The sequence below is a fragment of the Pleurodeles waltl genome, chromosome 5, assembly GCF_031143425.1.
Source record: "Pleurodeles waltl isolate 20211129_DDA chromosome 5, aPleWal1.hap1.20221129, whole genome shotgun sequence".
Taxonomy (NCBI): Eukaryota; Metazoa; Chordata; class Amphibia; order Caudata; family Salamandridae; genus Pleurodeles; species Pleurodeles waltl.
The window spans coordinates 357,935,858-357,961,102 of record NC_090444.1 but is presented as its reverse complement, the minus strand read 5'-3'; the positions used below and the strand labels follow the sequence as shown (position 1 = coordinate 357,961,102).

Genomic DNA, 25,245 nt, shown 5'->3' with positions numbered 1-25,245 from the left:
TAGTCCATTGTTTTGTCTGGCCCAAAAACTACAATTTTGATTTTGTTTCCATTCAGGGATAATGAATTAAGATCCATTCAGGTGGCAACGTCCAGAGGACAATTTCTGAACTTATCAGCATCCTCTACAGCTTCCCTGTCAAGTCTGACAATCATCTGGGAGTCATAGACCCAGGCTTAGCTCAGACCAGTGAGGGACTCCCATTGTAACCTGTTTGGGGAGGGAGGGGCCTGTAACCAGCCCTGACCTCAGTCAAAAATGAAGAAAACCATTCAAGGACTTTTCTGCGATCCTAGCTTCTGCTAGTTGCCTAAGGAGAATGGAATGAACAATGGTAGCAAAGACAGAGGATAGGTCTAATAAAACTAAAGTTGTCCCTCCTACTTTGTCCCTGATTTATGATGTCATCAATTACTTTGACTGTTTCAGTACTTAGGCTTCTAAGAAAGCCTGACTAGGACTGATGCACTAGTCAGATTCGATGAAACCAGTTATTTGTTTATTTACCATTTTCTCTGACAGGTTAGCAGACAAGGGGAGGAACAGGATGGGGTGGCACTTGGAAAATGTGTTGGGGTCCAATGAAGGTTTCTTCAAAAGAGCCCGAGTGAGCAGATCCCAGCCATTTTGTGCAACTCCCTACCTAAGAGAGGAATTGCACAAAGGTGTCAGAGAGGAAACAGTGGTTTCTGTGATCTTCAATTGATGAAAAAGAAAAACATCTAATACAGAGGAGCAGGTTGTAGACCTTAGGATGCTAAAGATCTCTTTTATGGTTACAGAGGATAATGAATAAAATACTTCTCCTCTGTGTAATATATGTGGTGGAGACTGACATGATGTTTGGAGGCTTTTTTTTAATGACGGTGTCAGTTTTATTGTGAAAAATTCTAAAAGTCTGTCACATAACTCTTGAGATGGGCTGATGGTTTCTCATTCGCTGACTGGAAGGCCATAATTTCGAACAACTTAAACACTTTCCTTTTTGGAATTTTGGACCCTAGGATCCTATTCTTTGGACGTACTCTGCTTTCTCAATTTTAATTTCTCTGTAATATGACTACAGTTTGTTTTTTTGTGTACATATTTATCATCAACCATATAGTTTTTTGCCCACTTTCTTTCAAGGATTATGCAAGCATGTTTCATTGTATTAAGTTTAGCATTATACCAAGGTTCTGAAGGAAAACGTTCTTTTGGTATTTGTTTTTTCATTGGTAAAGTGGTATCCAGGGATGTGGAGACCCGTAGGTCTATTTCCTTCATATTTGTAATAGGATCATTCAGATACAGATCAGGAAGAAAACTGTCAGGTGTGAAGGACCCTGCTTTGTATTATGTTGTACTATATGGTCTATATGTAGGTTCTTGTTTATACACAACATGCTTGGCGCTTTGTTCAGCTAGATCGTCAAAGGCAATAAGTGATCTATCCAAGTTAATTGAATGTTGTCCTGAAAACTAATAAAATGCTAAGAGGTTAAATCGGATCCAGAACGTGGCTGGAGTGCTGTGTTGAACAGATGGGCAACATTTTGAGGTCCATATCATCTTTAAAAAGTCTGAAACTTTGGAAATTTTTTATCCTAATAGTCATCCAAATGGGTGTTAAAATCTCCAAATATGATTAATTTGCCAGTATATATTAGTCAGGCAGCTACAGCTTCATAGAACCACGGAATAAAGTCGGAGGCGAAGACATGAGGTCTATATATGATAATGCATTTTAAGGAGCATTTTGGGGAGGTAGGTTTTTGTGAGAGCAAGGATTTCATTTTTGCCACCAATGTATATACAGGTTTATCCTGTTCCCATGAGAGCTCAGGAAACCACCTTCTTGAAACCCCAATCTTTAAGAAAAAAACAACACATAATGCAGTATTCCAAGGGTGTTCACGCAAAGCATGGAACTCCACCCTCTCAATCAGAGCTAACCATCCTACAAAGATTTCTGGAAGGAGATAAAACACCTTTTATTTCAAGGGCAAGGCTAATGTTAAATATCTACAGAATGCTGCATCTATTAATGGCTTTAATCATCTTCCTGACTTACCTGTAATGTCTGCTGACACCGTTTGGTTCCTTACTTGATTAGCTCTGATCAAATTTGTCTCTTTTTTTCTGCTGTTCATTGTTGCTATTTCTGTTTGTTCAATATATATTTTTGCACTCGATTTCCTTTTCTTCTTTGACTCCCTCTAAATCACTATTATATTATTTGTGGCTGGCTACACTATATAAAACCCACAAATAAGCAAACATTAATATAAAAATTGTGCAACTACAAACTTGGGGAAAATGTGATAACCACCACTAAGGGCCTGATTTAGATTTTGGAGGTAATGGCTCTGCCACCACTTTTTTCAATGGAGACCCCGTCCGCTGTCTTGGCAGTTTGCCTGCCCGATTTGATGATGGCGATCCCGTAGACGATAACCCACTCGAGTCCCGCTGACTTCGTCAAGGATTCCCATGTGCTGCCATGGCACATTAGGAAAAAGTGGCTGGTGGCGAGACACTAGCCACACTTACAGTAGTGCAGATTTCGATGTGCTTTACTGCCAAGCAAAATGTGGCAGTCCTATCTCCAACTATGACTTGGCGGATCGTGGGGAAAAGGGGTAAAAACTCACCTTTTCTCCTAATTCCACTTCTGTTTCTGGCTGTGCACGACTGGACAACACCCTCTGTTGCTGCTGCCATTGGACCACAGAGAAAAAACGACTCTTCCTCCTTCCCCTGTCACTGGACATGAAGGTAGGGAACCCGTATTTGCTGTATACATTGGAGGGGTAACTGCACATGAGCTTGGGACCACTGATGACATATACATGTTACAGTAATGTTTTTAGGTTACTGTGACATGCATATTTTTGGGACACAAGTGGGTCAGACACGGATGGGAACACAGTGATACACACCACATATCGCACACATACACAAATGTCATTTTGGTGTCAGTGTTCATTGGCAAATGAATGCAGGCACTGCAATGATGGCACAATCACACCTGTCAACTGTGTCCATGTGTGCTCATTGCCAGGGGACTTGTACCTGTCATGTTGTACTATGGATTGTGTATGCGAGTTAGTATGTGTGTGTGTGTGCGCGATGCAATTAGCTGGTTGAGATGGAGGCAGCTGGAGTGGGTGCTGTGGTTATCAGTATGTGTCCCACTTGCATGGGACATTGATGATGTGTATGTTGTGTTGTGTTGCTGTGTGCAACATTCAGGTGACTGTAGTGTGGCAGCAGTTAGGATATGTATAGTTATGATGTGTGAGTGTGTTTGTGTAGATGAGTGTGCAGTTGTGTTGGTTGTTGTGGTTGTGTTGCATGTGGGTGCAGCATCAATAGTGTGTGTATGTTGTGTCATAGATGTATGCCAATGTGTGTTTGCGGCATGTACATGTTGTGATGTGGTAGAATGGCAATGAATAATAGTGATGTGCTGTCTTGTGTGTGCTGCAGGGCGGACACTTACGGCAAAGGTACAGTGTGTGCATGTGTATTCCACAGCCACTGCCATTGTCCGATGTCCATTGGGACCTGCGATGTCTTCCCTCCATCAGCCTCATGCAGGACTGTAACATCTAAAAACAGTGGGTGAAACACAGTCGACTTGCTCTTCTCGGGTCCGCTGCCACAGCGGTTTGGCAGTAACCCTGCCAAAATCTAAATAGGGCCCAATGTTATTAAAGGGCCAATAGGTTTAACATACAAGGGCTAAAAATATCCTTTGCTAAATTGAGGTTCAGTGGAAATGTTATACAATAATATAAAAATGTTTGCGGTCAACAAAGGACATACAGGAAAGTAAAAAATAAAGTTAACAAACACTAATGCAAGAGTTTCTAGTGTGGCTGAAAAAAATAGAAATGCTAGCTGTATATATATCAGCAAATACTGTAGCATTCACAGTAGTTAACTGCAGGATTAGGTTCCTTTATGAGGCTGGCCAGAAACACTTTAAATAAAACAAATATAACATAAGATTGAAAAGCTAACATGTTTGAGTTTTATTTTCAAAGGGTCTGCGGGAAGGTAAAATCAGGATAGCCACAAAGCAATCTCGAGCCACATAGAGAAGAAACAAAGAGAGCAGCAGCCCAAGCTTCCATCACACCAAAAACAGGTTCCGATTAAACGGGGAACAACCACGGTGCAAGGTTCTTCCACAAGCAGTGCTGATTCATAACAGACACCCTTCCCATTCCTATAAATTGGAATGGTACAGGACAGGCAGTTGTAGATAAGCATCCCTTGCGAATGATACAGGTACAGCAGGGACATGGCTACCACTGTTACAGCAGGTGCAGTGGTACAGGGACCTCAGGAGCCTATTGGGCACTGATAATTACTGTAGTGTCGGCCATTTTCCTTGCATGGATGAGGACCCGTGGCATTTTTGCTATGCTACTGCGGCACAGACATAACGAGTGCAAACACCGCCCTCAAACACGACAGGTACAGCACAAGCAGTAGCAGTGCTAGTAGTGTTCACAAACTGTAGAGATATAGCACCAGCCTCTCCCCTTTCCAGCTACCCCCACACACACACACAAATGAGAGAAGTACAGCACAACAGCAGCCATGCATGCTTCACCCAAGATGAGGATAGTGACCGTACAAACAGGAGTAAAGGAAGCTTCCATTAGAAGTAGTCTAAGTACAAAGGAGACTGCAGCAGTGAATGCTTTCCTCTCAAGCATGATAGGTGTGGCACATGCAGCCATCAGAGGTCCAGGGCACTCCTGACCTTTTTTCCACCCTCCACTCGTGTTCAATCTTACTAAACTTCCCTGCATAGTGGTGTTCTGGCCTGGAAGTGGTTTCACTGATGATGGTGGTAGTGGTGAATCGTGAAAGATGCACTAGAAGTCAGCACAAGGACACGATAAGACCTGTGAAGGAGAGAGCTACGCTTTGAGCTTCTGCTGAGACGTAGAGGGTACAGAAGGTGGTGGCACATTCAGTATCACAGGACATGCTGAGAAATCAGACTTGAGGTAGTGGAAAAAGAAATGGTGGAAAGACTTCAAGATAGGGGATACTTTTGCCAAGGAAATATTTTGGAAGTTCTCAGAATTTGTTGGGCAGCCCAGCAGACAATGGAAAATATGCAGAAGCTTGCCACAAGAAATACAACCTTGCCAACTGATTGCCACCACAGCACCAAAATGCCCAAATGGTTAATGTACATAGAAAAGGTACTGGAATTTAAAAATGCACTCCGACAAGTGGTTACTGTTTCCAAAATGGCTGAAGAAGTGATTTGCATTAAAGAGGTTTAGTGTGGCAAGCTAATTAAAGTGTGCAATGCACCTCCCATGCACAACAATGAAGGCATAGCAAGGATATTTGAAGCTTTCTCTGCCTTCTTGTTCTGGGCCCATTTTTGTGACTCACATACAATACTTAATGCCTAGTGGTGCCTAGTGGTGTGAAAGTGTAAGAAGAACAAAACAATGGCATCTCAGTGTAGCAATTGTTTGCTTCATCCAGTCGCGGCTCGCAGCATGGAAAAGGGTTGGGGCGGCGTGTGGCGGGGGGATGACAAACACAAAAAATACATTTAAAAAAAAAACTTTGCTTACTCACCGCCTCCGCCGCGTCACTCCACGGTCCTCGTCATAGCAGGCACAGGCTCCCAGCCTGCCTTGCAGTCAATCCTCACGCTGCTTTCAAGCTGCTGGCAGTGTCCTGCCATTTGATAAGTTTTGTTTTGACCAATGACTTTGTGTTTCACCACTGCGCATATTAGTTGCTCAATGTTCACCAGTAGCACATGGTATGTTTTGTTCAGTTGAGCCGCCTATTGGCTTTGACATGGCATTAGCCATTACTTTCTGTATTCAGTTTAGCCGTCTATGGGCTTTGACATTGCATTAGTCATTACATTCTGTATTGTGCCTATTGGCTTTGACATGGCATTAGCCATTACTTTCTGTATTCAGTTGAGCCGCCTATGGGCTTTGACATTGCATTAGCCATTACATTCTGTATTCTGCCTATTGACTTTGACATGCTATTAGATATTCTGCCTATTGGCTTTGACATGATATTCAGCTTAACTGCCTATTGGCTTTGACATGATATTATATATTACATTTTGTATTCAGCTCCGCTGCCTATTGACTTTGACATGATATTATATATTGCATTTTGTATTCAGCTTAGATGCCTATTGGCTTTGACATGACACTAGACATTGCATTTGATATTTAGGTTAGCTGCCTATTGCCTTTAACATGACATTGCATTTGATATTTAGGTTAGCTGCCCATTGCCTTTAACGTGGAGTTCTGTATTTTTCCAAGCTGTGTTTTTGCACCAGAGAACCAAGATGTTTTGCTCTCACAGTAGACTAGACCTGATAAGAGAGAGTACATGGGCGTCGTTTCTCTTCCCTTGAGCTTGGGAACAGGAGTAGTCTTGGAGACCTGGCCAGTCTCCAAAAGGCTTGCTCAGTTTCCCAGGTCTGAGAGGAGGGGGCACACCTTTGTAACGAATGTAACAGGCTGCAGAGAGTCAGATTCGAATCTGCCGGACCTCGTGCTGGAGCTTGGCGCCAGTTGCCAGCATCCCGTGTGGGTAGATGACACTCTTTCTCGCGGCTGACAGGGGTCTCAGCTTGCAGACCTTAGAAAGATGTAGCTGTAAATAGTTCCTACACGGTGAAGTATTTGTTTTGCTTTGCATACAATATCTTATAAATATAACCTGCTGTGTATATTGCAAACTGATATATTTTGTTTGATTAACGCGGACTTGAAAGCTACTAATTCGTCATTCATTCATAAACATTGTGGTTGGGGAAGAATAAAATAACAATAAAAGTCTTCTTTGACCTCAGAAGTGCATTTCTGTTGTGTTATGTTAGTGCTTAGAAACTAAATAAGAGGAAAGCACTACAATTGGTACCAGGAGTGGGGTCGGTCATTAAGAGGTGATTAAAAGGGGTTTGACGAGTTAGTAGATTTCTAAGTGCACACTTTAAAAGTGTAATTGTTTTTTGTTGTTTGGAGAATTACAGAAATTGTTTTCTGTTTGGAGAATCACAGTAGCACGGCAGACCATGTCTGAGAATACATGTGTTGATGAACTGCCTGATGGTGCTAAGAAAAACTGTGAATTGTTTTCTGTTTGGGGAATTACAGAAGAAAATGCATGTGTAGCTAAAAGGCCTGATAAGGTTTTGAGAAATAATTCCCGTTGTATATATGTAGAAAACGTGTGTTTTGGAAGTAATGATGACAGAAAGGTCTGGATACCTTTATCTGCTTACAGAGAAATGCAGGAGAAATGTAGGCAGTTGGAACATGAAAATAGGAATTTACGTGAGCAAATTAGCCAGGATACGATAATTCAAAATAATGCTGAAAGTTATAAAAATGAAGAATCTTTCTTGTCCCATTCCAGTAATGAGGGGGTTAAGACAGCTCCGAGCTGCATTGAGTTTCCGTGTGAGCCAGGGTTTTTGGCAGCCAAAGTGCATTCCTTAACTGATAACACGGACGAGAATGTTTACAAGTTACCGTTGCAAAATGCACAAGTAAAACGAAGGATTTTAGAGCAAGACACCCCGAGTTTCATTAGTTTGTTTGATTTTTGGAAAAAGAATAGCCCTCATTTGAGAGAAATCCTAACACTTTTGTACATGGTCACTGTGAAAAATAATATGCAGCTGCGCGCTTGTGATTTGGCAAATGAAATAATGCAGACTTTAGGTTTCTGCGCAGTGCAAGAAGGAAATACTTATGTACATTTAAATCATGAACAAGGAAAGAAAATAGTGCCCCTAGCTAGAATCATACAATGGATCTGGTACTTGCAAGACAGGGCTAGAGTACCACAGATAAAAGAATTACCAATGAAGTTGTGTGCACCATTTGAATTCGTGTCCACTGAAGATAAAAAGCATGTTTGTTTTACTAATGATTCATTGACTGAAATGTTGCTTTCTGGCACAGTAGAAGAAACAGCGTTGTATAATGTGTGTCAGATTTTAAAGCAAGAGCTACGTGAGATGTGTCATTTTTATGCTGATTTTTGGTTCTTTGATAATGTTTTAGCACCTAACTGGTTCAATTACCTTGCAGATGTTAATGAGAAAAATGCAGAGAGAGAAGTGTTCACCCAGAATTCTGCCTTAGTGGGGATGGCTATGTGGGTGCCCCAGAAATGTGAAAAGGCCACTTACAGGTGGGCAGAGATGAGAGAGATGCCCATTCCCCTAGATTTGATAAAAACTGTGCAGCACGCACAAAAGCAATCTGTCATGCAAGCAGTCACAGAGCAGTTGGGGAGAGGAAAGTTACCAGAACAGAAATGGCAAATTGATCAGGTTTTAGGGAGAGTGATTGCTGCAAATTACCAAGGAAAAATCGAAATTATGCTGATACCTAGAAAAGAATCTGATTCATTCATACAAATTGGAGACAGAATGGCCCAAATTGGCAAAAGTGCAGTGAATGGAGGTTTGGTAAAGAAGGAGTCTGCCCCAGCCCTTCTGACAGTGCAAGAAAAGGGAAGCTGTGGTGCAGCAGATAAAAACCTCAGTGCTGATGTGTGGGCTGACGCCCCAAGTTACCCTCCAGAACCTGCAGAGAATATAACAAAGGGCCCCAAAAACGTCCTGCTGATTATAAAACAGGGAAAGGAAGAGGAAGGGTGCAGTTTAAATGAAAAATGTTATTTGCAAGAAAAGTCATACTTGTTTCTTTTGCAGATCCTACCACGTTTCGCCACTGTCCCTGAGTGCGCTGTGTGGTCCCCCTTCCGGTGTGTGCGTGTGGGGTCGGGGAAGGGACCGAATCCCCAACCTGAACCGGGCTGAGTAAAGTGCCAGCACCATGGATCCATTTTGCGCAAATTGCGCCTTCAGTTCAAGTTCAACTTGTTTGCTGTGTTTTTTTTTTTTTCCCCTCTCGTATGGAACTCTGACTTTTGCTTACCTTCCAGAAAACCTTTCAGGTGGACCGTGCACCTTTACATGAGCAGAACTCATGCCACATCAAATTGCTAACACTGTTGAATTAGAGACTCATTCAGAAAAAAAAATTGCCCAGTCTTTTCTATGTAGATGTATCTGATGTGAAAGGTTATGAGATCAATGTGTTAATTCACTTCTATTGCTTTACAGGGATTGCTTTGATCATTGAAATTTGATTTGCTGATAATGTTTTTTTTTTTGTGCTGATGTTTTTTGTTTTTGGTTTGACACAAGAGATATATGAAACAAAAATTCATTGGTCAAAGGGCGGAATGTCCTGCCATTTGATAAGTTTTGTTTTGACCAATGACTTTGTGTTTCACCACTGCGCATATTAGTTGCTCAATGTTCACCAGTAGCACATGGTATGTTTTGTTCAGTTGAGCCGCCTATTGGCTTTGACATGGCATTAGCCATTACTTTCTGTATTCAGTTTAGCCGTCTATGGGCTTTGACATTGCATTAGTCATTACATTCTGTATTGTGCCTATTGGCTTTGACATGGCATTAGCCATTACTTTCTGTATTCAGTTGAGCCGCCTATGGGCTTTGACATTGCATTAGCCATTACATTCTGTATTCTGCCTATTGACTTTGACATGCTATTAGATATTCTGCCTATTGGCTTTGACATGATATTCAGCTTAACTGCCTATTGGCTTTGACATGATATTATATATTACATTTTGTATTCAGCTCCGCTGCCTATTGACTTTGACATGATATTATATATTGCATTTTGTATTCAGCTTAGATGCCTATTGGCTTTGACATGACACTAGACATTGCATTTGATATTTAGGTTAGCTGCCTATTGCCTTTAACATGACATTGCATTTGATATTTAGGTTAGCTGCCCATTGCCTTTAACGTGGAGTTCTGTATTTTTCCAAGCTGTGTTTTTGCACCAGAGAACCAAGATGTTTTGCTCTCACAGTAGACTAGACCTGATAAGAGAGAGTACATGGGCGTCGTTTCTCTTCCCTTGAGCTTGGGAACAGGAGTAGTCTTGGAGACCTGGCCAGTCTCCAAAAGGCTTGCTCAGTTTCCCAGGTCTGAGAGGAGGGGGCACACCTTTGTAACGAATGTAACAGGCTGCAGAGAGTCAGATTCGAATCTGCCGGACCTCGTGCTGGAGCTTGGCGCCAGTTGCCAGCATCCCGTGTGGGTAGATGACACTCTTTCTCGCGGCTGACAGGGGTCTCAGCTTGCAGACCTTAGAAAGATGTAGCTGTAAATAGTTCCTACACGGTGAAGTATTTGTTTTGCTTTGCATACAATATCTTATAAATATAACCTGCTGTGTATATTGCAAACTGATATATTTTGTTTGATTAACGCGGACTTGAAAGCTACTAATTCGTCATTCATTCATAAACATTGTGGTTGGGGAAGAATAAAATAACAATAAAAGTCTTCTTTGACCTCAGAAGTGCATTTCTGTTGTGTTATGTTAGTGCTTAGAAACTAAATAAGAGGAAAGCACTACAGGCAGCAAGAAAGCAGTCCTAGGATTGGCCGGAGCTCCTAGGTTTGGCGCACCGATGCAGACTGGGAGCCTCTATCTGCTGTCTCCAACCCAGCAACACAGTGCCAGGTTGGAGAGAGCTCAGTGCGCATGTGTATTTAGCTGGGTTTTGTGGGGCGATTGGGGTGGGGGGGAGTTGGTGACGCTCCTCTGCCGTAGCAGATGAGCCAAGCTGGCTTCATCAAACAATACCTGTGCTCATGATCAAAAAAGAGGTAACTTCGAGATTCCAATGTTACGGTTAAATGATTGGTCAGACTTTCACCTTTGGAATTTTCTTGATCAGTTTGTATTTTGGACTTCTGTGTGTTTTGAAGGGGCATTCTAGTGACCCTTCCATTTGAATGCAACTCAGCGACTTTCAAACACTGTAAAACACAGAATCAACTGCATCTCTAAAAAAGCAAATAGAATTGTACCACACATTGCATAAGTGAGATCGCGAAAAATGTCACTGTAGGTGAACCTGATGGCTTTTTTAAAGAAAGATGCAGGCATAAGATACATCAGTGGAGCTTGCACTTTCATTAAACTATTTTCCTCTGCCCTTTCGCGGTAATCACAAGTCACTAGAATGGAACATTGTAGTCCTCAAGATTTTCGAAAACTGTCTGTAACAAACTGTGAGGCATGATTGAAAACATTACTAGGAACCCTAGGACATATTCTCTTGTTTCTCAGCTTTCTCTGAAGCACATCCATTCTAATTATCACAGGCATCTGCTCCTGATGGCTGCCATCGGGGGTGCAGTCAGAAATGATACTGCAGTATTTTGACTCCTTTGCTTATGGTACTTTTTTCTATCTCCGTCTTTTGCTCACTCATGCAATCGAATAAATATAAATGGTTTCCCTTGGCTGAGAAAGGGACAGGTTACGGGCCTCTCCATTGAGAGCCAATAGCATTACTGTAAATACTTTTCCATGCTCGAAATTTAAAGCTGTTCCGAACCAGAGAGTAATGTGTTTTTCTGCAATGAAAAGTGAAATTGAAATCCATTGCTTTCAAAACATCGCAGCAAAATGACAGCGACGCGCATGTCTGGCCCATCGTTCACTTTCTCCTATAAGGCAATTGCAAATTCATGCACACGCTCAATATTCTTCATTTCGACATGACAGTTTTCACCACACTTATAGAAGCAGTGATGCGTGAGCCCTGGTTCGTTTCCCTCCTCAGTTTGTGTTACCTAAAGGAAATATTTGCATCAGCAGAAATAGGTGGAACTTTAAAAAAAACATGTTTAGTACATTAACAATGGAGGGCCAATTTGATGCCCGTTTACTGAGAGTACAGAGAGAATAATGGGGCTGATTTTGAGGAAATCACCTGTCTGTTTAAATGGTTTCATTGGGTTTGTCACATTAACCAGCTCTCAAAATGCTTCATTTAGTAACTGAGCAGCCTTTTCTCTGCGCTGTCAGAATAAAGAATTACCGCTGTCAGAAGAGTACTTCTTTTTCGCTTTGGTCGAGGTAGGTGCCTAAATTGTTAGCTTAGCAGAAATGATGGCATCTAAGGCAGGCTCACTAGGAGCGAACACAAATGCAAAATTCGGACCCCTGATGTAAACCCTTTGGTGAGACTCCATTGTGGAAATTACTTCTCTGTTGTGCGTTACCTCAGTATGCAGGACTTTCTTATGGCCGTGTCCTCTGCCTGCTTCCTCACCCTCCGCATGCTCCGCAAGTTCTTCTGCTGGATCCCCGCTGACACTAGAAAAACCGTGACCCATGCCCTTGTCACGAGCCGCCTGGACTACGGCAACACCCTCTACGCTGGGACCACTTTAACTCCAAAATCGCCTGCAACGCATTCAAAACGCCTCGGCCTGCCTCATCCTCGACGTACCCCGTAACAGCCACATGTCCGCACACCTGAGACACCTGCATTGGCTCCCAGTCAGCAAAAGGATCACCTTTCGACTTCTCACCCACGCACACAAAGCCCTCCACAACAAGGGACCGGAATACCTCAACCGACGCCTCAGCTTCTACGTCCCCACCCGCCTCCTCTGTTCCTCTGGCCTCGCGCTCGCTGCCGTCCCTCGCATCCGCCGCTCCACGGCGGGTGGGAGGTCTTTCTCCTTCCTGCCAGCCAAGACCTGGAACTCCCTCCCCACCAGCCTCAGGACCACCCAGGACCACTCCACATTCCGGAGACTCCTAAAAACCTGGCTTTTCGAGCAGCAGTAACCCCCCCTTTTCCCCTAGCGCCTTGAGACCCGCACGGGTGAGTAGCGCGCTTTATAAATGTTAATGATTTGATTTGATTTGATTTGATGGACAATTTACTAATAACTCTGATGCAACAGTTAGAGCGTAAGCTGCTGATTGATGTTAGTTAGACTTGCCAAATGTAGTGCTGGCTGTATGTTTGTTGTTGCATTCTGATGGTCAAGATGTGTGTTTTGGAGCACGAAACGACTATTGAATTTCACGTATAGTGCGCCATACTGCACTGCTGCAGTTTCTAAGCACTGCAAATCACATGTTTTATCATTGCTACCAAGATCTACGCCTATATCCACATTTAGAGGAGAAAGCGACAAATGGAGCACTATGCCTTGTAAATTGTCTCTCTCTGCTGGAGCAGGTAGATTGTCCTTCTTGATGTCCTGATGCAGACAAAGCAGTGTCTCGAGGAGGCCACTATTTATCTTATTTTTGCAAAACCACGTAGAATGCAAGGTACACGTGTTCTTCAAATTCTACGTCTTCCTTCAAACAAGAGAAAAGGCTTTGCCTTTTTCTGGCCCCTTCCAGCAGGCAGGTGAATTTGTTTGGTCAGAAGCATTCAAGGCGCTTTGTAGATTTGATACAGATGATGTTTACCAAGTTGTTCATATTCCAGGATGATAGCATGCATAATACAGGAAGGGGGCGGTTTTAGTTTATTGAAGGAAAAACTGGTAAGCATGGAATAGGTGTTGATTTTACACTAGTTCTCAGGGCAGCTAAGGCGTGGAAGGCACATTTTGAGGATACAGTCATCTTGTGCACATCTACATATACTGGCCACAGTGGGCACGTGGCCTCTTGGTCCTAAAAATATCAAGAATTGCACACAGTCTTGGCAAGGCAAGGATCCCAGTTTTGGAGGAGTGTTGATTTAGCTGCGGGAGGGCCAATAAGAAACCTAAACTACGTGAAGAACCAGGAGAGCTGTGAGAGAGTTGCAGGCAGGGGTCATAGAGGTAAGTGCACGATCAAAGTCTGACTTTGTGGAAAGTTGATGGTATGTTTTTTTTTTTTTTAACACAGGCAAAGTCAAAATCAGTCTATAAACGAACTGGGCATTGTTGCAAGGAATAACCCCCAGATGGAGTCTCATGTGTGTCTCCTAAAACAAGAGCCGTAGTCTTTATTATACAAATAAGTTAAATACAATTTGAATTAAGTAATTATAGTTAGTTTACTCTTCCTGAAAAAAGACAACGGTCTTCGCCTGACTCCAGCTTTCCAAAAGAACACTCTGACAGATATATTTCTGTTTACTACTCCACAAAGGTTGTTTTAGAAGTCAATAGGAAAGATCAACTATTTAACAAATGTTGAGAATACAAGTTTTAAGGCCCCACTGAGCAAAGTAAACAAAGTTTCAAAACCTTTGACAGCCCCTACCAATTCAACGATCTACCCCCACATGCTGAAGATTGCCCATTTAGTATTAACCATTTCATCCATTCAGAGTTTCAAGGAAACCATTAGTAAGGATTTAGCAACTTAGGGATGTTGTCTGCCATTTGACCAGTATATAATTCTTAAACTTGAACATGCAAGACGCATATGAGTATGATGCATCATCTCTGTACCTCATTACGCCTTGAAGATACGACCTTTGAAAAATACCTACATGGCAATCGAACTTGAGTGACTTCTGAACTTTTTTTTATAGTATGGCTACATGCACCTTTCTGTCTCCTAAAATGTTTTTGCAGTAATATATAACTCTCTGCCGCTCAAAGTCTACAAACAAGTGGTTCCACGGGTTTGGCACAAATCGAAGGCAGCTATGCCATGAGCAAAATGAGTAAATGGTATACCAGAGTAGTTATGAGTAGACAAACATATTTTACTAAGAGCCCACTTCTTTAGAAAAATACTCTAAAAAGTCAACTGAAGCAAATGTATAAAAGTGAAGGCTGCAAACTAGCTATTCTTCAAGCAAAGAAATACCATTACAAGATCATCCGGAACGCAAAAAATTATTTGAGAGCATTTTTTAAAAAGATTAAAGCTCCCAACACATGTAGGTCTCCTCCCCTGATCCTGTAATATGGTGCACATCTCTTTCATGAGACAAAATCAATACACATCACAGAAGATACTCAGAATTCGGCTATATTGCACTGTTATTGTGTTGAACTCTTCAAACATTTACTTTGGAAGTTGCGTTATTATGTAAATAGCATTTCGAAATTCAGCTATACAACAATGATATCTACAAGCAAATAATTTTTTAGTGATTAGAAATTGAGTTTTAAACTTAATTGAGGCAGCTAAATAGCCATGCTGGTTATTATGTCAAGAATGTAGGACATTCTGGTTGAATGTTAAATGACACGCTGTGTGCTGTTGGATTGCATAACCTTCTGCCCTGCTCACACCCATCCTTTCCCGTTATTTGAATGAGAAAGTGCTGGAGGTGTTGAATCTTGTCGGGGATTGCTTCACCCACAACTTAATTATTAGTGTCAGTGCAAGAAATTCGAAGTCATCCTGGATAAGCTGGTGTCCATCACCTCTCAAGGCTCCTGAGATCACCACAAAAGTTAGCACAACACATCCAGGTTATCCTCAAAATTACTCACTCGCCAGAAAATAACCTTGCCTTCACCAAATCTGTTTCCCTTACTATTCAGTTTGAGATTTGGAATAAATTGGTCAAGCCCAAATAAAACCAAAACTGAGATTTTACTGAAGCCTCTCCCAAAAAGAAGTTAAATAAATTGGGTCTCATTATGAACTGATTAATTTCCACTCCAGCTAAAGTTACATTTTAGATGCTAGCTTTTAAATCAAACGTTTCTGCAAAAAGATATAGGAAGATGATCCTCATGCCAGCTTCCCCTGAGACAGGTCTCCGGACTCTGCCGTTCAGGGCCGCATTCCTTGCTAAGCCCTCCGACTGCCTGTCTTTTTCTCTACTGCTGTCTCATTCATTGCCTTTCCACTGCCTTTATTGTCTCTCTATGCTCCTTTTGTCTCTTTTTTTGCCTTTTTCTTGCCTTCATTGCGCTCTTTTACCTTCTCTTGAGTTTGTCTCTTCACTCTCTTTATTGTCTCTATTTGCCTTTTCTTGCCTTTAGTGCCTCTTTACTCGCCTCAAACTCCCTACCGCTTCCTGTTGTTTTCTGCTGTTTCCCTCCTCCTGCCACCCAGCTCCCACCCCTCCCCCAGGACCTACTTAATAGCGGCAACATCATGGCTGCGCAGTGGATGTGCACAGCGGGCGTGCCGGTGGCAAGCCCGACTGCATCTGGACCAAGCTCAGTGCCAGGAACCCTGACTCTCTGCCACCCACCGCTACACCACCAAGGAGCCCATGGCCCTGGATGCCGCAAGAGAACCTGCTGCACCTCCTCCCCTGGACCAAATGGAGGACCCTTCACCTGCAGATGCTGCTGCTTCTCTTGCAATGCAGGGTCCCCAGCCCACACAGGACCCCATTCCACACCCACCTGGAAAGCACAAACAACCCAGAGCCGCTCCAGTGTATTCAGTTCAATGCCCGATCACTCTGCAAACACGCCACAGAAATCGGAGACACCCTCACCTTCCTCTCTCCTGACGTGGCCTTCATCACCAAAACCTGGCTCATCCCCTCCTCAAATCATGACATAGCCACCGCAAAAATGGATGGTTTATAAGATGATACACCGTGACAGCACCAACAAACATGGTGGAGGCATCATCATTAAGAACATCATCCGATCCATCGCCACTGATGATGACCCTACACCTCGCAAGGAACACCTCAACTTCCAGCTACGAACCGGCGCCAAGACAGTGGAAAGAGGCACCTTTGTATACAGACTTCTGGCACCGTGACCAGCCTTCTGTGGCAGAATCCCCTACATCATTGCCCCTCTAGCCATCGACTTCCACCACTACATCCTACTTGGCGACCTCAATTTCCACACTGACGACCACAACAAAGCCAACTCCTCCACTCTCCTGGAGAATATGAGCAACATTGGCCATGCCTAACTGGTCACTGTAGGAGGCTGGACTGGCTTGTAGTGAGTACCAAGGGGTATATACACCTTGCACCAGGCCCAGGTATCCCTTATTAGTGTAGAGGGGTGTCTAGCAGCTTAGGCTGATAGAAAAGGTAGCTTAGCAGAGCAGCTTAGGCTGAACTAGGAGACGAGTGAAGCTCCTACAGTACCACTAGTGTCATATGCACAATATCATAAGAAAACACAATACACAGATATACTAAAAATAAAGGTACTTTATTTTTATGACAATATGCCAAAGTATCTCAGTGAGTACCCTCAGTGTGAGGATAGCAAATATACACAAGATATATGTACACAATACCAAAATATGCAGGAATAGCAATAGAAAACAGTGCAAACAATGTATTGTCACAATAGAATGCAATGGGAGCACATAGGGATAGGGGCAAACCATATACTCTAGAAGTGGAATGCGAACCACAAATGGACCCCAAACCTATGTGAGCTCGTAGAGGGTCGCTGGGACTGTAAGAAAACAGTGAGGGTTAGAAAAATAGCCCACCCCAAGACCATGAAAAGTGGGTGCAAAGTGCACCTAAGTTCCCCAAAGAGCACAGAAGTCGTGATAGGGGAATTCTGCCAGAAACAACAACACCAGCAATGCAACAACAATGGATTTCCTGACGAGAGTACCTGTGGAACAAGGGGACCAAGTCCAATAGTCACGATCAAGTCAGGAGTGGGCAGATGCTCAGGAAATGCCAGCTGTGGGTGCAAAGAAGCTGCCACCGGATGGTAGAAGCTGTGGATTCTGCAAGAACGACAAGGGCTAGAAACTTCCCCTTTGGAGGATGGATGTCCCACGTCGTGAAGAGTCGTGCAGAAGTGTTTCCGTGCAGAAAAGATCGCAAACAAGCCTTGCTAGCTGCAAGAGTTGCGGTTAGGGTTTTTGGATGCTGCTGTGGCCCAGGAGGGACCAGGATGTCGCCAATTGCGTGAGGAGACAGAGGGGGCGCCCAGCAAGACAAGGAGCCCACTCAAAAGCAAGCAGCACCTGCAGAAGCGCTGGAACAGGCACTACGAAGTGGAGTGAACCAGAGCTCACCCGAAGTTGCACAAGAGGGTCCCACGAAGCCGGAGGACAACTCAGGAGGTCGTGCAATGCAGGTTAGAGTGCCGTGACCCAGGCTTGGCTGTGCACAAAGGAAATCCTCAAAGAGTGCACAGGAGCCGGAGTAGCTGCAAAACACGCGGTTCCCAGCAATGCAGTCTAGCGTGGGGAGGCAAGGACTTACCTCCACCAAACTTGGACTGAAGAGTCACTGGACTGTGGGAGTCACTTGGACAGAGTTGCTGAGGTCAAGGGATCTCGCTCGTCGTGCTGAGAGGAGACCCAGAGGACCGGTGATGCAGTTCTTTGGTGCCTGCGGTTGCAGTGGGTAGATTCCGTCGACCCATGGGAGATTTCTTCGGGGCTTCTAGTGCAGAGAGGAGGCAGACTACCCCCACAGCATGCACCACCAGGAACACAGTCGGGAAGGCGGCAGGATCAGCGTTACAAGGTCGCAGTAGTCGTCTTTGCTACTTTGTTGCAGTTTTGCAGGCTTCCAGCGCGGTCAGCAGTCGATTCCTTGGCAGAAGGTGAAGAGAGAGATGCAGAGGAACTCTGATGAGCTCTTGCATTCGTTATCTAAAGAATTCCCCAAAGCAGAGACCCTAAATAGCCAGAAAAGGAGGTTTGGCTACCTAGGTGAGAGGATAGGCCAGCAACACAGGTAAGAGCCTATCAAAAGGAGTCTCTGACGTCACCTGCTGGCCCTGGCCACTCAGAGCAGTCCAGTGTGCCAGCAGCACCTCTGTTTCCAAGATGGCAGAGGTCTGGAGCACACTGGAGGAGCTCTGGGTAACTATAATTATAAGGCTGTTCCAGTATGCCAATGTAAATTGGTGAAAATGGTCACTAGCCTGTTAGCGACAATTTGTACAGAGAGAGCATAACCACTGAGGTTCTGGTTAGCAGAGCCTCAGTGAGACAGTTAGGCATCACACAGGGAACACATACATATAGGCCACAAACTTATGAGCACTGGGGTCCTGGCTAGCAGGGTTCCAGTGATACATAACAAACATACTGAAAACATAGGGTTTTTACTATGAGCACTGGGCCCTGGCTAGCAGGATCCCAGTGAGACAGTGAAAACACCCTGACATACACTCACAAACAGGCCAAAAGTGGGGGTAACAAGGCTAGAAAGAGGCTACTTTCTCACAGTCACCGAACCCACGCACAAAGCCAGACACACACAACCCCCAGCTTCACCTCCAGTGATAGTGTCAAATTCACAGAACTCACATAGTCCAACCTCACCATTGTCCACCTCACCATCTCTGTCGCACAGCATAACATCACCAAGTACCACGGCCCCAACCACAGCAACTTGGACAAGGCACCAGAAACACATTTGCTGCAGGGCCTCTGCACCTCCCAACCCAAGGCCTTATCAGACCTAGAACAGGCCGTCCAGAACGTCTCCACTTAGATCTCCGATTGCAACTACAGAATCGCCCAGCCGCTGAAGCCAGCCAAAGCGAACAAAACCTCATGACAAGCCAGCTGGTAAACCCCAGAGCTCAGAACCACCAAGTGCAGCTGTTAACGACTCAAGAAGCAATGTCAATCCACCATGAACCCCTCTGTCAGAGCCACCCATAAAGCCGCACTTAGCAACTACCACTGGTAAATCAAGCAAGCTAAGTGAGCTGCCATCACTGCCCACATCGACACAGAAGCCAACCACACAAAAGAACTATTCAAAATAGTCAAAGAATATTCCAACCTGATGGCCACAGAAAACACTATCCACCCTTCCCAAGAACCCTGCAACACCCTCTCGGACTACTTCCATAGCAAGATTGCCGCCATATACTACAAATTCGACTCAGAGCCCTCAGCCTCAGCAGTCTCGAACATTCACTGCACACTAACTGGACAATCACCACATGGACACCACTCACCACACAATTCATCTCGGCCATCATGCATCCATTCACTCAAGAGCACCCACCAACCCCTGCCCCCACCACCTGTTCAATCTAGGATCCAATCACAGCACAGAACTGATCAGCATCCTCAACACCTCCATCACCACAACAGACTTCCTGGACAAATAGAAACATGCAGAAATTAGACCACTCCTAAAGAAGCCATCCGCTGACCCAAGCAAACACAAAAATGATGGACCTATCTTTCAGCTATTAATACCCTGCTGAAGTGCTTGAGAAGGCCATCAATCAACAGCTCACTGAATACTTGGAACAAAACAACTTGCTTGACATCTTCCAATCAGGATTCCGTGCCAACCACAGCACTGAGACCCCACTCATCACAGTCACAGATGACAGCAGGACACTCCTCGACCACAGGGAGACCGCTGCCCTGATCCTTCTTGACAATTCAGCTGCATTTGACACCCTATCCCACCACACCCTCATCAACAAACTCCACAACATCAGCATACAAGCAAACGCTCTCAAATGGATTGCCTCCTTCCTGACAGGACACACTCAGAGCATCCAGCTGCCTCCCTTCACCTCGGAACCCAAGAACATCACATGTGTCTTACCCCAAGGGTCACCGCTCAGCCCCACATTGTTCAACACCTACATGAGCCCCTTTGCCAACATCATGAGATCCCACAATCTCAACATCATCTCCTACGCAGATGATACACAGCTTATCCACTCGCTCACCAAAGACCCCTCCATCACCAGAACAAACTTCTGCAACACCATGACAAATGTAGCCAACTGGATGAGAGCAACTGCTTGAAACTCATCTCCGAAAAAAACAGAAGTACTGATCTTCAGGGGAGACACATCCATATGGGACCGCAGCTGGTGGCCAGCTGAACTCGGCCCCACTTTCATGGCAACAGACCATGCACGCAACCTTGGCATGATCCTTGACAGCAAACTGACCATGAAGTGACAAATCGATGGAATCGCCTCCTCATGCTTCCATACCTTCCACAGAATCTTCAGATGAATCCAAGTCAACACCCTGAAAACCATCACCCGGCCCCTCGTCACCAGCAACCTCGATTACAGCAACACACTTTACGCTGGCATCTTAACCTAGTGCCTTAAAGGTTTCCAGACCGTACATAACGCGGTGGCCAAACCTTTCTTGAACCTCCCCAAACTGACCCACATCACCCCCCACCTCAGAAACCTCCAACATCTGATTGAGTTCAAAAATACTTTCAGTGATTACAAACCCTCAGCTTTACTGCGTTAGAAGGTTTGCAACCATTAAAATACACGTACCTTTGTCCATTGGTGCTTTGCTCTCAAAAGTTTATTACAGTGACTTAATGAGGCTTTTGACTTTGAAGTGCTTAATCGGGTTGTCCAACTCTATAGAATAAAACACAACTTTTTTTTATTGAAAAACCATCCTGCCATCACTTAGTCAGGGAGAACACATTTGCTATTAAATGTGTGGATCTGCAGACAAGACAAAGTGAGAGAGTTTGTTGCTCACTTTTGGGAAGGTTTCTTGGTGCATAAAGTGCTCACTTATCAAGGCCCTTAGTTTGGGCAATTTACAGTTGTAAATTCTGGCAACTGACAAGCTACTTGACCTTCTGCGATCTATAAAACAAATACGTTATCTGGAGTGCAACAAAAAGGCAAACTGCTGTGGTAATGCTTCATAACAACAGATGTTATTATTAATAATAACATGTAATTAATAATAATATTGTTATTATTATTATTAGTAGTAGTAGTAGTAGTGTTTTTATTACCATCAACAACATCATCATAAAGAAGCCAGGACCAATTTCTAGTAAGGTGGTTAAAAGCCAATTGTTAAAGATTTTGCATGCATCATGATTTGTGCCAGAGTACACAAAATTCTGGCATAACGCTGAAATACAATCAGGTGGCAGAATGTGTTGTCATGGCAGTACAGATTTTGCATGGCTGAACCCCTGTTTCTGATTTACTGAACATCATAATGCATTAAAATATGAACATCATGGATTGGTACTAAGCTTCATTTTATATTAAGAAGGGAGTGTTGGGGATTATACTTAATCACTGTGTGTGTTTGTGAGTGTATGTGTGTTATAATCATTGCTGGCATGTGTCTGGAAGATATTTTCTGTTTTATTTGGAAATCCATTTTACCTGCTGAGGAGGCTTATTATGCCACAGATGGGTCAGCACAATAAGACTTTGGTATCTGCAGCAAAAATTCTCTGATCCATTTAATGCCTGGGAATGGTCTAGCTTGCCTGCAAATCACCAGAGTCGTAATCCAGACATCGATAACGCCTTCTGCTCTGGCATACAGCCATGGTCCTTTAAAGACCTATAAAGTTCTGGTTTATCGATCAAAGCAGCACATGAACATAATTGATGTTATCAGCCATCAACCACATCCTGTAATAGGTACTTTGCTAGTGTCTTTGCACAGTAGAAAGTCATGTGCCTATGCCATCTTTATCTATATATTTACAGACGACCTGTTACACAGAAATATCTACAAAGACTGCTGACCTGTGTCCATTGTAGATGTAAACGCATACACATTGGTGTTCAATCGCTAGCTATTATACCTTGGTAATAGACTCCACTCTGGTCTGCATATATTGCAGTTGGTCATGATCAAACAAATTCGGCAGAAACCTGTTCCTTCTTAACTAAGATGTTCAATCTGTCAATGACATTGCTATAGTCCTCCTCTCCTTATGCCATATCTCCACTTAAGCTCTTAATATTTTTTAAATTGACTGCATAGCACACAAAAGATTTCACCACAGTACATCCAGGTTTCTAGCTCACATGTCTGCAGTTCTGGAATAATGCCATGCCTTGCATAGAGACGAATTGTCATTGCATATCAGCTCACAGTGAGGAGAATACCTAGTCCAGGAGCAGTAGCTTTCACTGTAGTATTAATATGACAAGGAGCTTCTTACTAAGCTATCTAAATAGTCTGCCCTGTATCTCCCCCTCCCAAGGGGTGTGTGATACCTATGCTAAACATACTTCCTTCATTTGGGCAAGGATTTTGCTCACTCTATTCTATTTTCAGAATTGATGTTGTCATGATTAATTGCAGAATAATATCCATTGAAGACAATTCAAATGCATTCAACAAGGGCAGTCAAAGCTGACTCTGTTGAAGTACATGGTGTCATATTGTGAATAGTACATATGGATCATGCAACGTGGGCACAGGAAGTATGGGGCGGAGCAGAGTATTCCAGGCAAGGGCAGAGTAGGGGCTGCCTAGGTTGAGACAAGCTACCCGAGAGAGGGCAATCTAACAATGAACAGTTTAGCTCACATACCTGATTCTGTGCCTTCTACTTCCTGCACAAAGAAAAAAACAACACATGAATTTGTCATGGGTTCCTCGCCGGAGCTCAAGCCTTCCACACATTCGTTTGAAGTGAGATTAAATGAAATTATCATGCAAACAGGCTCCAATTGTATTTAGGCCAACATTCCAGAAACCCTTAAACTAATTACTTGTTTTATCTTGCTTTCAGAGGAGTCTAACTATAGGTATTTATGTATGCAGAAAAGCTGATTTTTGAAGATCAAACTCACAAAGGAGTTTTAGGGCTCATAATTAATCTGGCGTCGTATAATTAAGCACTGTTTTGATAGTTAATGAAAACAAAAATCATGAAACTTGGTTGTGGCATGTCCTCGCAGTAAAGGTTGCTTATGGGTGTGTTGCATGAACAAACTAAAGAATATAATTATCTGAGAGTCATGTGGAACTCTTTCGATGGGCTGGAGCCCTTGATAGACCACGTTGCCAGAGACAGTTCTGGGGCCTTTTAGCTCAACCTCTATTGCAAGCTTTTTCTTGTAATCTTTCAAAAAATGTTATGTACTTTGGGGAGACTAAGAAAAAACACTGAGCATATTGACTTCGGTGAGTCACACTTATTTTATTTGAGAATGGTCCACACCTCAAACACAACATAGGGTAGACTTGAGCAGAGTTGTAGTAACGGATGACAATATTCATTGCAGCATTGGTATGGAAAGGCATACATACTTTACTGGCTATCATTGCCTCGGACAAAGGATATAATGAGAACGTACTCTTGCAGAATGTGTAGTTTGACTACTGAGTTACTATCCCATACACTATGTCTGTGACCTCGTATGAAAGAATTAAAATGGTTCATTGTTGACCTATGAAATGTGAATATATTATTTTCTTAAAGTGAACTAACCAACTGCTAATTATGGTCGCAGACTATAATGTTCTCTTATGCACTTGAAGGGTCCATCGTAGGTCTATTATGAAAGTTAAGTGTTTTGTGTGTATTTAGGTCAGAAACCAATTCTCATAGGAAGGACAGTATTTTATTTATGTATTAGATTCCCGTCATAGATGATTGCTGGTCACAGACAATTGTTGTTTAAGAATACATTTGCTGTATATTTGTGAATATTTTTGCATTATTTATTTTATGTCATTTTGTATAATACTTTAAAAAGATTAACAATAACTATTTAATTGAACTGAAATATTGCTTAGCAGATCGTGCACTCGTTTGAATCCTCAAAACAACAGTGTCAACATACTTTCATATAATGCCCTCCACCTCTCAATATTTCCCTTTTAATCCGCACTACCCTAAACCTTGCATAGGGGCGTCAGAATTCTAACCCCAAAAAAGTGAATCTGATGTTCATGCTTTGTGGGTTTGCACTCAGACTAGGCTTTCGATCATTTCTCTGATTCATGATAACTTTGTAGGGCATGACATAGAGTGGAGAGGTAGCAGTAGCACACCAGCAGCATCTCCATATGTCACCTCATGGTAAAATGCTATGTCTTGCCCATCCTTTTAACACTGATCTCAAATGTTATTCTTATCCTTTATATACCTCTTCAACATTGACATAATATGAATTGCATGCTGTTCGTATCTTATTTGCCCGGTTTGTTTTCTCATCTTATTAATGTTTTTTCCTATATAACCAGTAGATGAAGTGGGCGGGGTCGGAGGGGCACAACATGCCCCTACGTTTCTAATTTATTAAAAACTATTCCCCTACTTTTTGTAAAGCGACAGCCATCCTGGGATGGTTAATTGCTATATTTTAAATGCTTCAGCCAAAGCATCATGCAATGAGTCTCCTGTGCTCTGATACCGAAGCCAGACAGACAGCTGAACAAGCCTTCTTGCCAGGGTGCCTGCTTCCCTGAAAAAAATGCAAATGTCTGCAACGAGCTAATCTGCAAATGTAAAGGACGCTTGGGTACTGGCTTTAATTGTTCAAATCAGTTAAAGCTTTGGATGACAAAGTTTTATTTTTGAGTGGTAGTTGAGTCACAGTTTTACGGCTGTGCAGCCTTCAAGGAGAGAATAAGCCGGCGAGCAGTTTCTCAGAAACCTCAATAGAAACTAGCTGCTTATTCCACCACAGACCAGACTGATTCCAGAACAAGTAATTAAACATATTTAAGGGAAGCCATAATTTCTTCATTACCT

At 43.2% G+C, this 25,245-nt stretch overlaps 1 protein-coding gene and 1 long non-coding RNA gene across 5 annotated transcripts in view; both read left to right on the top strand.

The window, feature by feature from the left end:
- Positions 1 to 25,245, top strand: part of MACROD2 (mono-ADP ribosylhydrolase 2) — a 5,612,477-nt gene that overhangs the window by 2,736,876 nt on the left and 2,850,356 nt on the right. The window lies entirely within an intron of this gene.
- On the top strand, positions 5,730 to 10,427 carry LOC138295665 (uncharacterized). Its single transcript, XR_011203653.1, has 2 exons — positions 5,730 to 6,677; positions 8,732 to 10,427. It is a non-coding gene; the product is annotated as an uncharacterized lncRNA (long non-coding RNA).